The sequence below is a fragment of the Pantherophis guttatus genome, chromosome 12 (genome assembly GCF_059756535.1).
Source record: "Pantherophis guttatus breed Tessera chromosome 12, ASM5975653v1, whole genome shotgun sequence".
Taxonomy (NCBI): Eukaryota; Metazoa; Chordata; class Lepidosauria; order Squamata; family Colubridae; genus Pantherophis; species Pantherophis guttatus.
In genome coordinates, this window is record NC_142074.1 from 12,935,551 (window position 1) to 12,950,480 (window position 14,930).

Here is a 14,930-nt window from a genome sequence, read left to right on the forward strand (position 1 = left end):
GTATTGAACTGAAAAAGAGGATTTGGCACTCAACATAAAGACTTCTAAGCAAAATTTCTTTGAAAACGCAAACAAGCCAAGAAGATGGTTGGCATGTAAAATGAAAACGGAGTGAGAAAAAAAGTTAATTAACCAATTAACAGATGAGGAGGGAACTGTATATTATCGAAATGAAGAAAAGAAAAAAAAAAATAGTACAGAAATATTATGAGAAGTACTATAAACAAGATGAAGACCACGGATCTGTGCTGCAGAAAAAAGCCAGCCTATATCGATCAGATGTTCTCCAAATATGATGGAAGTAAAAAAAGTACTCGACTTACGGCCGCAATTGAGCTTAAAAATTCCCGTTGCTAAGGGAGACATTTGTTCAATGAATTTTGCCCCGTTTTACAACCTTCCTTGCCGCGGTTGTTAACTGAGTCACTCAGTGGTGGGTTTCAAAAATTTTTTACTACCGGTTCTGTGGGCTTGGCTTGGTGGGCGTGGTTGCTGTAAGAGCGAAAAATTGTCATAAGTTACTTTTTCCAGTGCTGCTGTAACTTTGAATGGTCACTGAATGAACTGTTGTTAAGTCAAGGATTACTTGTATAACTTTCAGAATTCCAAGCCAGGTCCCTCAAAGTATGAATAACGTAGGGCAGTGATGGCTAACCTTTTTGCCGTCGCGTGCCAAAAGCGGGAGGAGCGCAGGGGGGGCATGGGTGTGCGTGCCCATAATTCAATGACCCCCACGCTCTTCCCGCTTTTGGCATGCGACAGTAAAAAGGTTACCTGTAGGCCCGTTTTTCGCCCTCCCCAGGCTCCAGAGGCTTTCTCGACGCCTGGGGAGGGCGAAAACAGCCTCCCACACCGCCCCGGAGGCCAAAAATGCCCTCCCAGAGCCTCCACACGAGCCCTGAACTTACCTAGCTTCCAAAACGGACCACGTGGAAACTGCTGGGAGTGGAGGGGCGTTGTGGGTGGAGCCAGCAAAAATCAGCTGGGTGGCGTGTGCATGCGCATTGGTGCTGAATTAGGGCAATGGCTTGTGTGCCCACAATATGGTTCCACGTGCCACCTGTGGCACGCGTGCCATAGGTTCGCCGTCATGGACATAGTGTTTAGGGCATTCTTCTTAAACATAAGTGAAGGAATATATATTGCAACAACCGAATAGTACTAAGTTGGAGAAGTTGACTTAGAGTATCCAATTAAGGTGGAAGAAAACCCCTCCAGAACAACATTTAAAAGCTGTGAGTTTCACAGTGAGAATGCCTTGGTAAGGCTACACTTGGAATACTGCATCCAGTTTTGGTCACCACGATGTAAAAAAGATGTGGAGACTCTAGAAAGAGTGCAGAGAAGAGCAACCAGGATGATGAGGGGACTGGAGGCTAAAACATATGAAGAACGGTTGCAGGAACTGGGTTTGTCTAGTTTAATGTAAAGAAGGACTAGAGGAGACATGATAGCAGAGTTCCAATATCTCAGGGGCTGCCACAAAGAAGAGGGAGTCAAGCTATTCTCCAAAGCACCTGAAGGCAGGACAAGAAGCAATGGGTGGAAACTAAGGAGAGAAGCAACTTAGAACTAAGGAGAAATTTCATAACAGTGAGAACAATTAATCAATGGAACAACTTGCCTCCAGAAGTTGTGAATGCTCCAACACTGGAAGTTTTTAAGAAGAGATTGGGCAACTATTTGTCTGAAGTGGTGTAGGGTTTCCTGCCTAAGCAGGGGGTTGGACTAGAAGACCTCCAAGGTCCCTTCTAACTCTGTTATTCTTCAGCCTTCTAAGTTCTGCATCCTCTGCAGAATTGAGCCGAGTGAGTCAAACTCCACTGACTATATCATTTCGTTCAGTAACAGCAGGAAATAAGGTGAAATAGAGGACTGTTGTTTGGCGGGTAAACACTTTCTCTGGACTGTTTGAGGCTGATTAGAGGTCTCCTCGTCCTTTTCAAGTTTCTGGAGAAACCCATAAACTTTGATTAAAGTTTTTTTTTTTTTAGGTTCCGCCTCAATTCTAGTCTCATATGAATTTTAAGGGGGAGAATATGTGCATCTCAACAAAATGCATCAAGCTCAGGATGTAAAGACACATTTCTAAGTATGATAAAGAAAGGTGAGATGGGATGAAACAACAGTTCGTTTAATGAAGTTACAACAGCCCTGAAAAAAGTGACTTATGACCGTTTTGCAACACTTAACGACCGCTGCAGCATCTCCATGGGGCGTGTGGCCAAAATTCAGTCACTTGCCAAATGACTTGCATTTATGACGGTTGCGGTGTCCTTGGGGGTCGTGAGATCCCTTTTTATTTATTATTTATTTATTTCATGTATTTATATGCCGCCCTTATCCAGAAGGACTCAGGGTGGCGAACACAAGTTAAAGACATGTACAACAAAATCCCATTTTAAACCAAATTAACTAATAAATAATAAAACCCAGAATCAGAGTCAGCCTATTTGCTTGAACAGCCAAGTCTTCAGGTCCCGATGGAAGGAGCGACCTTCCTTCAAGCAAAATCAAGGGGCAAGCCAGATTCACTTAACAACCGGGTTACTGGCTTCACAATTGCAGTGATTCACTTAACAACGGTGGCAAGGAAGGTGGTAAAACTCCTTTGACAAATGTCTCGCTTAGCAGCAGACATTTTGGGCTCAGTTCTGTTCGGAAGTTGAGGACTAGCTGTATGTGCGTGCAAATCAGGTGGCAAGAAGATGTGGTAGGGAAATTATTCAGATAACAGCAAGGATATTTGCCAGGAGTGTCTGCTGGGTATAGTCTAAGGGCTCCAGATGGTAGCTACAATGGTGCTATTTAAGCTCCACCTGTTTTCATTGGAAAAAATGATAAAATAAAATGCCTACGTCCCAAAAGAGTCAGAATAATCATTTCCCTTCTTTGCAGCAAAAAAAAAAAAGACATTACACTCAGTATGCCACATTGAGGATTCACAGACTGTAGGAGAAGGTGAGCAAATTTAGTTTTTTTTTTCTTTTTTACGTGTTTCTATCCTGACTTTCCATCTGCCAAACATGAAAAAGTTTAAAAATACCAAAATACAAACTGAAGAAAAGAACAAAATGATTAAAATCCTAGGAAACGATTCAAGAGCGATGAAAGTACCTTCAAAATAGGTTAACAGAATAACAGAGTAACAGAGTTGGAAAGGACTTTGGAGGTCTTCTAGTCCAACCTCCTGCTCAGGCAGGAAACCCGACACCACTTCAGGCAAATGGTTATCTAATCTCTTCTTAAAAACTTCCAGTGTTGGAGCATTCACAACTTCTGGAGGCAAATTGTTCCACGGATTAATTGTTCACACTGTCAGGAAATTTCTCCTTAGTTCTAAATTGCTTCTGTCCTTGATTAGTTTCCACCCATTACGTCTTCTCCTGCCCTCAAGTGCTTTGGAGAATAGCTTGACTCCTTCTTCTTTGGGGCAGCCTCTCAAATATTGGAACACTGCTATCATGTCTCCCCTGGTCCTTCTTTTCTAGTCCTTCTATTCTCCAGAACACCTGAGGGCATGTCAAGAAGTAGCAGATGGAAACTTATCAAAGAGAGATCCAACCTAGAACTAAGGAGAAATTTCCTATACTATTATGGTGGAAGATGTGTGCATCAAATTTGGTAACATTGTGGGTGCATCGGGGCTGATACAGATTCATATACTTTTTTTAAAAAAGAATTCTTTCACACGAAAAGAATTCGTTCCCTAAAAACTCAACAAATGAAATAATTGCCAAATGGATTAGCATTCAATTTCAATTTCAATTTAATTCAATTTATATGCCGCCCCTCTCCGAAGACTCAGGACGGCTCACAATGCATTTAAAATCCTAATAAAAAACATTTAAAAATTAAAAACATCAAAACATTAAAACTCATTCATACCATTCATGGCCAGATCTCGCCAGATCGCAAGAGCGAGATCAACGGCCCCAGGCCTGCTGGAAAAGCCAGGTCTTCACCGCTTTTCGGAAGGCCAATAGGGTGGGGATGGTCCGGACCTCAGGAGGTAACTGGTTCCAGAGAGCTGGGGCAGCCACAGAGAAGGCCCTCCCCCACGGGCCCGCCAGCCGGCATTGTTTAGCTGATGGGACCCAGAGGAAACCAGTTCTGTGGGATCTTACCAGTCGCCGGGAGCATGACATTTTGAGTCTTTGCAAAGACTTCCTCCCCAACCAGTCACAGTTTTTGGCACAGGATAAGTCCCACTCATACAAAACAAAGCTGGCATCACAACACAGGCATACAATGCCCCCCCCCAAAAAAACACATCCAGTTGCCCATGTCTGAAGGCCCTTGGTAAAGCTTTGAAACTTGAGCAAACTTTGGGTGAAAGATGATTAAACCCCACTGCCACCCACATCCTCCCCTCCATCCGCTGTTGATCTTGGGCAGATTAACAAGGAAGGTTGTTGGGTGTTTATTGTCTGGTCAAGAACAATTTACAGCACAGTTATGCTGGAGGAACAACTTGTTGGTCCAAGCACGCTCCTACTATATAGCTCTAGATAGGGGTGATAGATCTTGCCTTCGTGGTGATGAAGTGCAGCCCATAGGTTGGCAGTCCAGAAGATAAATAAAACACCTGTAGATCTATTAGGCTCTGTGGTTTGACAACTTGGGGGGGGTATAAAGCATAGGAGAGAGCCCAGAGTTTGAAAAACTGCGTAGGCCAGCTTTTTTCTTTTTTTCCCATCAATGGGAGAAGAAACATATTTTAGACTCTTACAAGTATAATCTTGAGCCAACTTATGAAACATTCAGTCCCTTCAACAACAGTCATTTTTCAGCCCAAAGGTTGAATAGTAGAACTGGTGTCTCCAAGGTGGCACCTGAAGATTTAACTGGGCCTGCTGCGCTGCTGCTACTTTCTGCAGTGAGTGTTGCACTCCACACCCAAGTGGCATGTGGGTTGTTGCTCTTTTGTTGGCGTGCTGTTGCTTCCAAGGAAAGCATCCGTCGCAACCACAATCTCAATTTCCAAGAAGTCTTCAGGAGCCTGCGTTTAATAACACAGAGGCATTTTTTAAAAAGAAATATGATATTATAGGATGGGTGTTAGAAGTTGGGCCCATTGGAGACATATGGTTCAGAACCTAGACGAGCAAGGATCCTGCAACTGAGTGGGGAATGTGTAAAGGAGGAGAAATTCGATGGTGAAAAAAGTGAGGTTCTACATTTAGGCAAGAAAAACGAAATGCATAGGTACAGTATATGTGGTATCTCGCTCAATAGTAGTATCTGTGAGAGGGATCTTGGAGTCCTAGTGGACAACCATTTAAATATGAGCCAGCAGTGTGCAGCAGCTGCCAAAAAGGCCAACACAGTTCTGGGCTGCATAAACAGAGGGATAGAATCAAGATCATGCGAAGTGTTAATACCACTTTATGATGCCTTGGTAAGGCCACATTTGGAATGCTGCATTCAGTTTTGGTCATCACGATGTAAAAAAGATGTGGAGACTCTAGAAAGAGTGCAGAGAAGAGCAACCAAGATGATTAGGGGACTGGAGGCTAAAACATATGAAGAATGGTTGCAGGAACTGGGTATGTCTAGTTTAATGAAAAAAAGCACTAGGGGAGACATGATAGCAGTGTTCCAATATCTCAGGGGTTGCCACAAAGAAGAGGGGGTCAAGCTATTCTCCAAAGCACCTGAGGGCAGGAGAAGAAGCAAAGGGTGGAAACTAATCAAGGAGAGAAGCAACTTAGAACTAAGGAGAAATTTCCTGACAGTGAGAACAGTTAATCAGTGGAACAACTTGCCTCCAGAAGTTGTGAAGGCAACACTGGAAATTTTAAGGAAGAGATTGGATAACCATTTGTCTGAAGTGGTATAGGGTTTCCTGCCTAATCAGGGGGTTGGACTAGAAGACCTCCAAGGTCCCTTCCAACTCTGTTATTCTATTCTATTCCTTGGTGCTCTCTGAGCTTGGTTATTTTCTTGCAGACATTTCATTATCCAAATAGATAACATCATCAGAGCTAGAAAGAAGTGGAGTTTGCTCTTTGTTTGTACACAGATGGCTTGCCCTGTCAGTGTTGGTGGCAGATTCCTTGATTAGGCTATGGCTTACTGTTGGGTTGTTTGTCTGAGTTGGTAGTTCCTTGATTGGGGCATTGTTTGCAAAAATATATATATATGTATCAAGCATCTGTAAGAAAACAACCAAGCTTAGAGAACACCAAGGAATGCACAGTTCAGCTCTGAGCTACAGATATTACTCTCTTCTATTGGTAGAAGAGATAAATTATTTTGGTGCCCTTCAGAAAGGGGAACACATGCTTGAGCAGTTATCTCAAGTTAATCTTTGCTAATCGACAGAAGTTCTTTTGAAGTCCTGTTTTATTGCCTGTTCAAAATTGACATATGGTAGAGTTTGTACTTTAAAAAGACTTTCTACTTCATTTTTAAGCCAAGATGCTGCTGCTTCATGCCATCATAATCATCTCTAGAACCAGTGCCAAGAATTATTTTTTTTTTGCAGCATGATTCTGTTGAGCCAGGATGGCAATAATTTTCAAAAATAACAAGAGTCCTTAGAGGAAAAGAAGTTCATGGGACTGAGGAGAAGAGAAGGTTGGATTATCCAAAAGCTAAATCTTAAGGATTTCAGTCTTCACAAAATAAATAAGTAACACTAGATCCAGCTTCTAAACCTCATGACCTCTTGTTTCCTTCCTAGTACCAAGGACTTGGTTGCTTATTTATCCTTCTTCATTTCTTTTTCCTAAAGCCACCTTAAAAATAGTTTATCCCAGAAAGATGGCTAAACATATCCATGGAAATTTAAAAAGCTGCCTGAGCCGTTTTGATTCGAACAGATTATTGAACGCCTTTCTCACCTAGCTGGAAAGTATCTGTTACTTTTCATTTTTATGAAATGCCTAAAAGTAAAAGGTAAAGGTTCCCTTTGCACATATGTGCTAGTCGTTCCCGACTCTAGGGGGCGGTGCTCATCTCCACTTCAAAGCCGAAGAGCGAGCGCTGTCCGAAGATGTCTCCGTGGTCATGTGGCAGGCATGACTAAACGTCGAAGGTGCATGGAACGCCTTCCCACCAAGGTGGGCCCTATTTTTCTACTTGCATTTTTTACGTGCTTTCGAACTGCTAGGTTGGCAGAAGGTGGGACAAGTAACGGGAGCTCACCCCATTATGCGGCACTAGGGATTCGAACCGCTGAACTGCTGACCTTTCGATCGACAAGCTCAGCATCTTAGCCACTGAACCACCGCGTCCCTATGAAATGTCTCTAGAAGGTTTAATGGTTCTGTAGGAAGAGATAATTTTCCAGCTAAATGCCTATGCATTATTAACTCATATGAATGTGCCAAAAAATCTATATGGGGCATCAAGTGAGCGCATCAACTGCTAATTCAGCATTCAAGGCGCCGTATATAAAATGATTATTGCAAACAATATCTGTTTGCATTGTTAATTAGTTGCACTTGATAAGGCAGCCCTAAGTGGCTTTGTTGTGTTAAGATAAGGGAAAATCAAAACCTTAACAAAGCTTTTTAGTGAGATCAATTGGAGAGAGATTTGTGCCAACCCATTATCAAAATACATAGCTGGTGTTTTTTTAAAGAACTCAAGGGAAAAAAATTCCAACTAATTAAGGTTAATATTTGAGATGATTAGGGTTTGAAGCTATGGTAAATTTTCTACAACTTGTTAGCAGAGGGTTTTGGAATTTCAACTTTGTCTTTCTTCTATTACTGTTCACAATTTTTATTCCTTTTATATTCTTACATACTGTGTTCATGATTATTGTTTTTTTCTGTTAACTATTGTATATTGCTATTAGTACAGTTTACCAATGACAGGCAATGACAATTTGTAAGTAGATTTAGTAATTTAACAGTTTAAAATTCTTTGGGCCTGTTTCGCAAGGGGTGAGAAACCAAAATTGTTGTAACTATACCAATCAGCATTCATAGGGAGGATGTTATATATGCTGCTTTAAAAAAAGACACTCTTTTGTTAGTGTTTAATATTTTTTCAATAAACTAAAAAAACTGCGAAGAAGAAGGAGGAGGAGGAGGAGGAAGAGGGAGGAGGAGGAGGAGGAGGAGAAGGAGGAGGAGGAGGAAGAAGAAGAAGAAGAAGAAGAGGAAGAGGAAGAGGAAGAGGAAGAAGAAGAAGAAGAAGAAGAGGAAGAAGAAGAAGAAGAAGAAGAAGAAGAAGAAGAAGAAGAAGAAGAAGAAGAAGAAGAAGAAGAAGAAGAAGAAGAAGAAGAAGAAGAAGATGGTGGTGGTCTCATCCTTGGATGTAACTCCCCCCACCTTGCTTAGATTTTGAGAAGGAAATATTGAATTTCCTAATTCCTAATAAGCATAGCAGGAACATCCTTAGCTCAGTCCCTAGTATCTCCAGATTTAACTGGGACCATGTTTTTTTTTAAAAAAAATATACTTAATGGTGACTATGTTCTCCTGAATATTAATTTCTGGTAATACGTTTTTCGCCTCACACTCAACGGGTCACTGCAACTTCCTTCTTTATGGATTACTCGTATGGATGATCTCACACAGAGAATGGAGGGGAGAACATTCAAGGGCTGTGAAGCCAAAGGAATCTAGGTCACTTCCAACTTGTGACCGAAGCTGGAGAAGACAATTTATTGAAAGCAAATAGAGGCAATATCAATCAGTTGCAATATAAACCATCGTCACAACTCAAAACAATAGGAAATAACTGTGTGATCGAAAGTGAGGCTAGCACAGGGGTGTCAAACTCGGTTTCATTGAGGGCTGCATCAGGGTTTTGCTTGAACCTTGGGGGGTGGGGGGGAGTGGCCAGGGTGGGCGTGGCCAGCTCGACATCACTCATGTTGGCGCCTGCGGTGGCCCGAGCGCTCTACCAATGAAAATGGGCTCCCGAGCTCCGTTTCCAGCTGCAACAGCCTCCTGCAGCCTTCTGCCAGCGAAAATGGAGTCGCGAGGGTCGCGCATGGCTCTCGCAAGCTCCGCATTCGCTGGCAGAGGCACCGCGGGGCGATCCTTTGCTGTTTCAAGGGTGTCCGCATGGGTCAGATCTAAGCACCCCATGGGTCAGATCCGGCCTGGGGGCCTTGAGTTTGACACCTCTGGATTACCAAAAACAAATGTGCCACCACTTATACAAAGAAATGCCAGATGCTGGAAATAGCAGTAGCTCTCCACTTATAACCAGAATTGGGGCCAGAATTAAGAAAGGGATTTAAGTGCGTCCCAACCCATTTTACAGCCTTATTTTGGCAAAGTTGACAAGCGAGGCACAGCGGTTGTTAAGTGGATCACCTGGTCGTTAACTGAATCTGGTTTCTTTCATTGCCTTTGCTCGTCAAAAGCTGGTTGGGAAGTTCTCAAATGGCAATCACGTACCCCCAGGATGCTGCAACCATCATAACTACCTATGGATTGCCAAGTGTCCAAATTTTGATCACGTAATCATGGGATGCTGTAATATTCATAAGCGGGAGGACTGGTCTTTTGTGGCTAAAGAATTAGTTGTAAGTTGAGGACAACCTGAAATAAGTTTTTCTTTAAAGTTCCCTTTCTTAAAACAATGCACGAGTCGCTTATGAAAAAGTCTGCAAAATTTCAGCTAAGACCCTCCTAAGGATGCTTGTATTTTCTAGCCGGGGCTAAGAATGCTTGATAGAAATTTTTCATTTTTCAATTTCCAAAAGAAAATAGGATCGTATTCTGATTTAGGTTCTTATGATCCGTTGGCCCCCAACTTCATTGCTACGTTAAGATGATGGGAGCCGTGATTTATTATTGGCTGTCATTCTTTCTGGAGAAGAACAATCTTCCTCTTCCATATTAAAGTGACTTTCAGGCAAATCGATCAACCATAGATCACGCCATAAGACTGTCTGGCGATGTTAATAAAGCATTCTGTAATAAGAACTTTTTTATGAGTTGTATTTATAGACAGTGAAAAACTCTAATATATTTCAGTTTTAACTGATGGGTGAAAATAAAGCTTTGAAGTCATTATGCCATGGAATTTTACAATGTCAAGGTGTAGAACGTTTTTTAGAAATAAGATTTCCTATGTGACTTTGCGGTCTTATCGGAATTTAAGAACGACTCCGAAAGTCAAGTTGGGTTTTACAATACAACACCAAACTTTAAACCCTAACCAAATATAGAATAATGGGTGGAATAGAATAGAATAGAATAGAATAGAATAGAATAGAATAGAATAGAATAGAATAGAATAGAATAGAATAGAATAGAATAATTAGGCGTAGAGTAGAATAGAATAGGATAGAATAATTAGGCGTAGAGTAGAGTAGAGTAGAATAGAATAGAACAGAACAGAATAGAATAGAATAATTAGGCGTAGAGTAGAATAGAATAGGATAGAATAATTAGGCATAGAGTAGAGTAGAGTAGAGTAGAGTAGAATAGAATAGAATAGAATAGAATAGAATAGAATAGAATAGAATAGAATAGAATAGAATAGAATAGAATAGAATAGAATTCTTTATTGGCCAAGTGTGATTGGACACACACGGAATTTGTCTTTGGTGCATACGCTCTCAGTGTACATAAAAGACAAGATACATTCTTCAAGGATTACAAGGTACAACACTTAATGATAGTCTTAGGGTACAAATAAGCAATCAAATCATACTAGGAGACAACCAATATAAATCGTAAGGATACAAGCAACAGAGTTACAGCCATACAGTCATAAGTGGGAGAAGATGGGTGATAGGAATGATGAGAAGATTAATAGTAATAGTAATCAAGACTTAATGAATAGTTTGACAGTGTTGAGGGAATTATTTGTTTAGCAGAGTGATGGCGTTCGGGAAAAAACTGTTCCGGTGTGCAGTGCCCTATGGCATCATTTTGAGGGTAGGAGTTGAAGAAGTTTATGTCCAGGATGCGAGGGGTCTGTAAATATTTTCACAGCCCTCTTTTTGACTATACAGATCCTCAATGGAAAGCAGGTTGATAGAAATGTTTTTTTCTGCAATTCTAATTATCCTCTGGAGTCTGAGTCTGTCTTGTTGGGTTGCAGAGCCAAACCAGACAGTTATAGAGGTGCAGATGACAGACTCAATAATTCCTCTGTAGAACTGAATCAGCTGCAGTATGAATCCAGCCTTAATGTATTTGAAAACCAAAAATCAGTTTTCTCTGTTTGGCATCTGATAATAACACATCAGGAGGAATAACTGCTTTGCTAAATATAGCAAATCCTAGATGAGTAGCGTATGATTGTATAAGAGGAAGATCTTCAGTCTAAATTGGATTCCTGGCTTTTCTGATTATGTTGAGTGATCCAGCCCAATGGATAGGTTTATGATTTAACCTAGCCTCCCAATGAATTAATGAGCAATCAGGTTAAACATATGTAAGCACAATCAATCTGGGAACTCACTCAACTAAAACAGGCACACAGTGACTGACTTATAGTCCTATCTCAGTGGTTGGATTTTGAAAGAGGAAATGATACTATCCCAATTGAACTGTGCCCATAAACATTGGATAATTTTGTGCTTAGCAAGATGTTGGAATATCGTTTCTGTAATCTGAAATTAGTACAGTACACCTGAGTAACAAGCTATGGATGTACAGCTTTGATGAAATGGTGGTTGATTTCTGAGCATGAATTCAGATGAACAGCTCCGACTATTCTACCTGCCTTTGTGAACCAGTCTGTAATATGAATAGAATAGAATAACAGAGTTGGAAGGGACCTTGGAGGTCTTCTAGTCCAACCCCCTGCTTAGGCAGGAAACCCTATAATACTTCAGACAAATGGTTATTCAACATCATCTTATAAACTTCCAGTGTTGGAGCATTCACAATTTCTGGAGGCAAGTTGTTCCACTGATTAATTGTTCTCACTGTCAGGAAATTTCTCCTTAGTTCTAAGTTGCTTCTCTCCTTGATTAGTTTCCACCCGTTGCTTCTTGTCCTGCCCTCAGATGCTTTGGAGAATAGCTTGACTCCCTCTTCTTTGGGGCAGCCCCTGAGATATTGGAACATGGCTATCATGTCTCCCCTGGTCCTTCTCTTCACTAGACTAGCCATGCCCGGTTCCTGCAACCGTTCTTCATATGTTTTAGCCTCCAGTCCCCTCATCATCTTTGTTGCTCTTCTCTGCACTCTTTCCAGAGTCTCCACATCTTTTTTACATCGTATGTATACAACTTTTCCCCAGATTTGGAAGGTTTCTTACCCCTATGTGTAAATTTCCATCAGGGGAAGGCGCTAGGTAGATTGCTTATATCAAGCCAGAAGAGCTGAGTTATTTGATGTTCTGATGGCACTGAATTAAATTGCTAAAGTGTAATCTTTACCATCTGTCAGTTCTCCAGATCTTTTAAGTGCCACTGATACCACCCTGGAAATTTCAATCACTAGAGAGGGCCTGGCTTTGGAAATTATTGATGTCCTTAATATGGTAATACGTCATGGCAACAATGACATTTTTGTATGGATCTCGGGCTCGTGTGGGTATTAAAGAAAATGAAACGGGAGATAAAGCAGTCAACAAGTCTTCCTCAAATCATTCAAAAGGCCTGAATGCTTTGAAGATTAGAACACACACATGGCACGGTTCCGTCAAACAGCAATAGACAACGTGGCTGTGGGAAGTGATATGTGAAGGTTAAATGGCTAACGAGATTTGCAAGAGAGTTACAGAATGATTTTTGGGTCAGGCTAATGCAGGAGTGAAATGCTACCGGTTCGGGCCGGTTCACCTGAACCGGTAGTGAAAAATGTAAAAAAAAAAAGTTCCGATGATCAGCTGAGCAGCTTATTTAGCATTTTTTTTCAGCCGGTTCTCTTTGATTTAACTTTGATTTCAATCTACTGACCAGTGGTAGAAAAATCTAAGAAAAGGATGCATTTATTACCATTGCTCTGTAAACAAAATACTCGTTTATCTTCCAGGTTAACTTCTGAATTACAATAACCTCTTAGCTTAAAATTAAGCAAGGAACATATTCTGATTTTAACCCAGGTTTTTCTCAGCTTATAACCGTTTGAAGTTGCAACAGCTTTGAAAAAAAAAAGCGACCTACGACTGGTCCTCGCATTTATGACCGTTGCAGCTTTTCCTGCGGATGTGTGATCAAAATTCAGAGGGGTGGCAAAACCAGCATGCAATGTTGACAGTTGCAATATTACGTGATCGCTTTTGAAGATTTGCAACCTTCTCAGTTGGCTTCCAAAAGCAAAGCCGATAGGGGGGGAAGGCGGATTCATTTAACAAGTGCAGTTATTCATTTAACAACCGTGAACCAAAAAGTTCATGCATGTGACATTCTGAACCACAAACTAAGCAGAGGATTGGGTTTGGACACAGTACATTAAAACGAGGCTGGTGCCGCCTGAATAGAGACATGTTGTTGCCCAGCCTTCATACTCTTTTCTTCAACATCTGTTGAAGCAGTAATTTCATTTTGGTAGAAGGAACATGTGCTCTCCCAAAATGTTGTGGTACCCCAAATACCAGTGCCAGTGGTGAGAGATGCTGGTTATTGGAGCAAGGCTGTAGTGTACAATAATTAGCTTTCCCTTAATACAGTAGTGGCCAAAATTCCTTTTGGGAAAAGTGTATTTCTGAGGTTTGATGGCTAACAACACCACTTTTTTTGGGAGTTTCAAGATAATCCTATTCCACTGCTGGAATGGCCTGGGAATAGCCCAAACTTTAACCCAACTGAAAATCGATGGAGCCGACTAAAGAAATTTGTTAGTCAGAAGTGACCCAGCAATAAAACCCAGTTAATAGAAGCAATCATTCAATCTTGGTTTCACATGATAACAACTGCAGAACTGAAAGACTTGGTTCACTCCATGGGAAGGCGTTGTAAGGCTGTAATTCCTGCTAAAGGTTACTCAACTATTAACTGACGTGGTGATCATTTTTGTATATCTCATTTTTTCTGTGTCTCACTTTTCTTCTTTATACTGTAACTGCTATTCTAATAGCAAATCCTTCATAAAAGTTATTGCATAAATTCTTGATTAAATTATCTTTCCATTGATATATAGTTTTATGGTACTACTCCCAAAAAAAGGGGTGTTATTAGCTAGTTTTAGAAAATACACTTTTCCCAAAAGGTTTCCATAATTTTGACCACTACTGTAGTAAGGGCTCCTTTTTGGAAGGAACACAGAATTTTTTCCCAAGGAACACCAGCCTTCAGAAATTCTTCCAGCAGTGAAAATCTATTTATTTAGGCTTTTACTCTGTGGTTAGGCTGAAGCCCGTTGTTGAGTTATAGTCGTATCTACCAGGGAATGTACATTTTTTGGTCTTTAATATATGGCTGAACTAAATCCCTCAACAGTGGCCATACTGAGAAAATTCTACCAGAGCAGTTTATTTGTATAAAAACATTTCCTTAAAACATTTTTTATCACATCTCTATATTAAAAAAACCCCAACTCTTTAACCAAAAATTCAATTTCAGAGTGTGCCTGTTTTGTAATAAGATGGAATTTAACTATTGAAAACTGCAGTAAGGCTTTAACAAATTCCCATTCTGATCTTTTTTTAAAAAAAAATATCATATTTAAGAATTGTCCATCTACCTTTGCTTTTGACTTTGGTCCCCATCATTTTTTTGCAAGGTGTTAGCAATTTTCAAGTTTTCTATACAGTAAAATACACGGTGGAGTTGCCGATTTAAAACCTTCTGCTTTCAATGGGGATTTTTGCACCTATTTTAAATTTGTGGAAAATCGTCAAATTCTTAAGGTGCACACACACATACACATTTAGGCGCTACATACTTACTGGTATGGTTTTAAGGTAGACAAGAGGAAGGAAAAGTAATGATTAAATCCTGTGCTTATTTATTCAAAAGTAAGCGGCATTCAGCTGAATGAAACTTTTTAACAGGTATCTAAAATCATTGCCTAAACATGCTTTTCTTTTCTTTCTATGAAAAGCATTTTCAA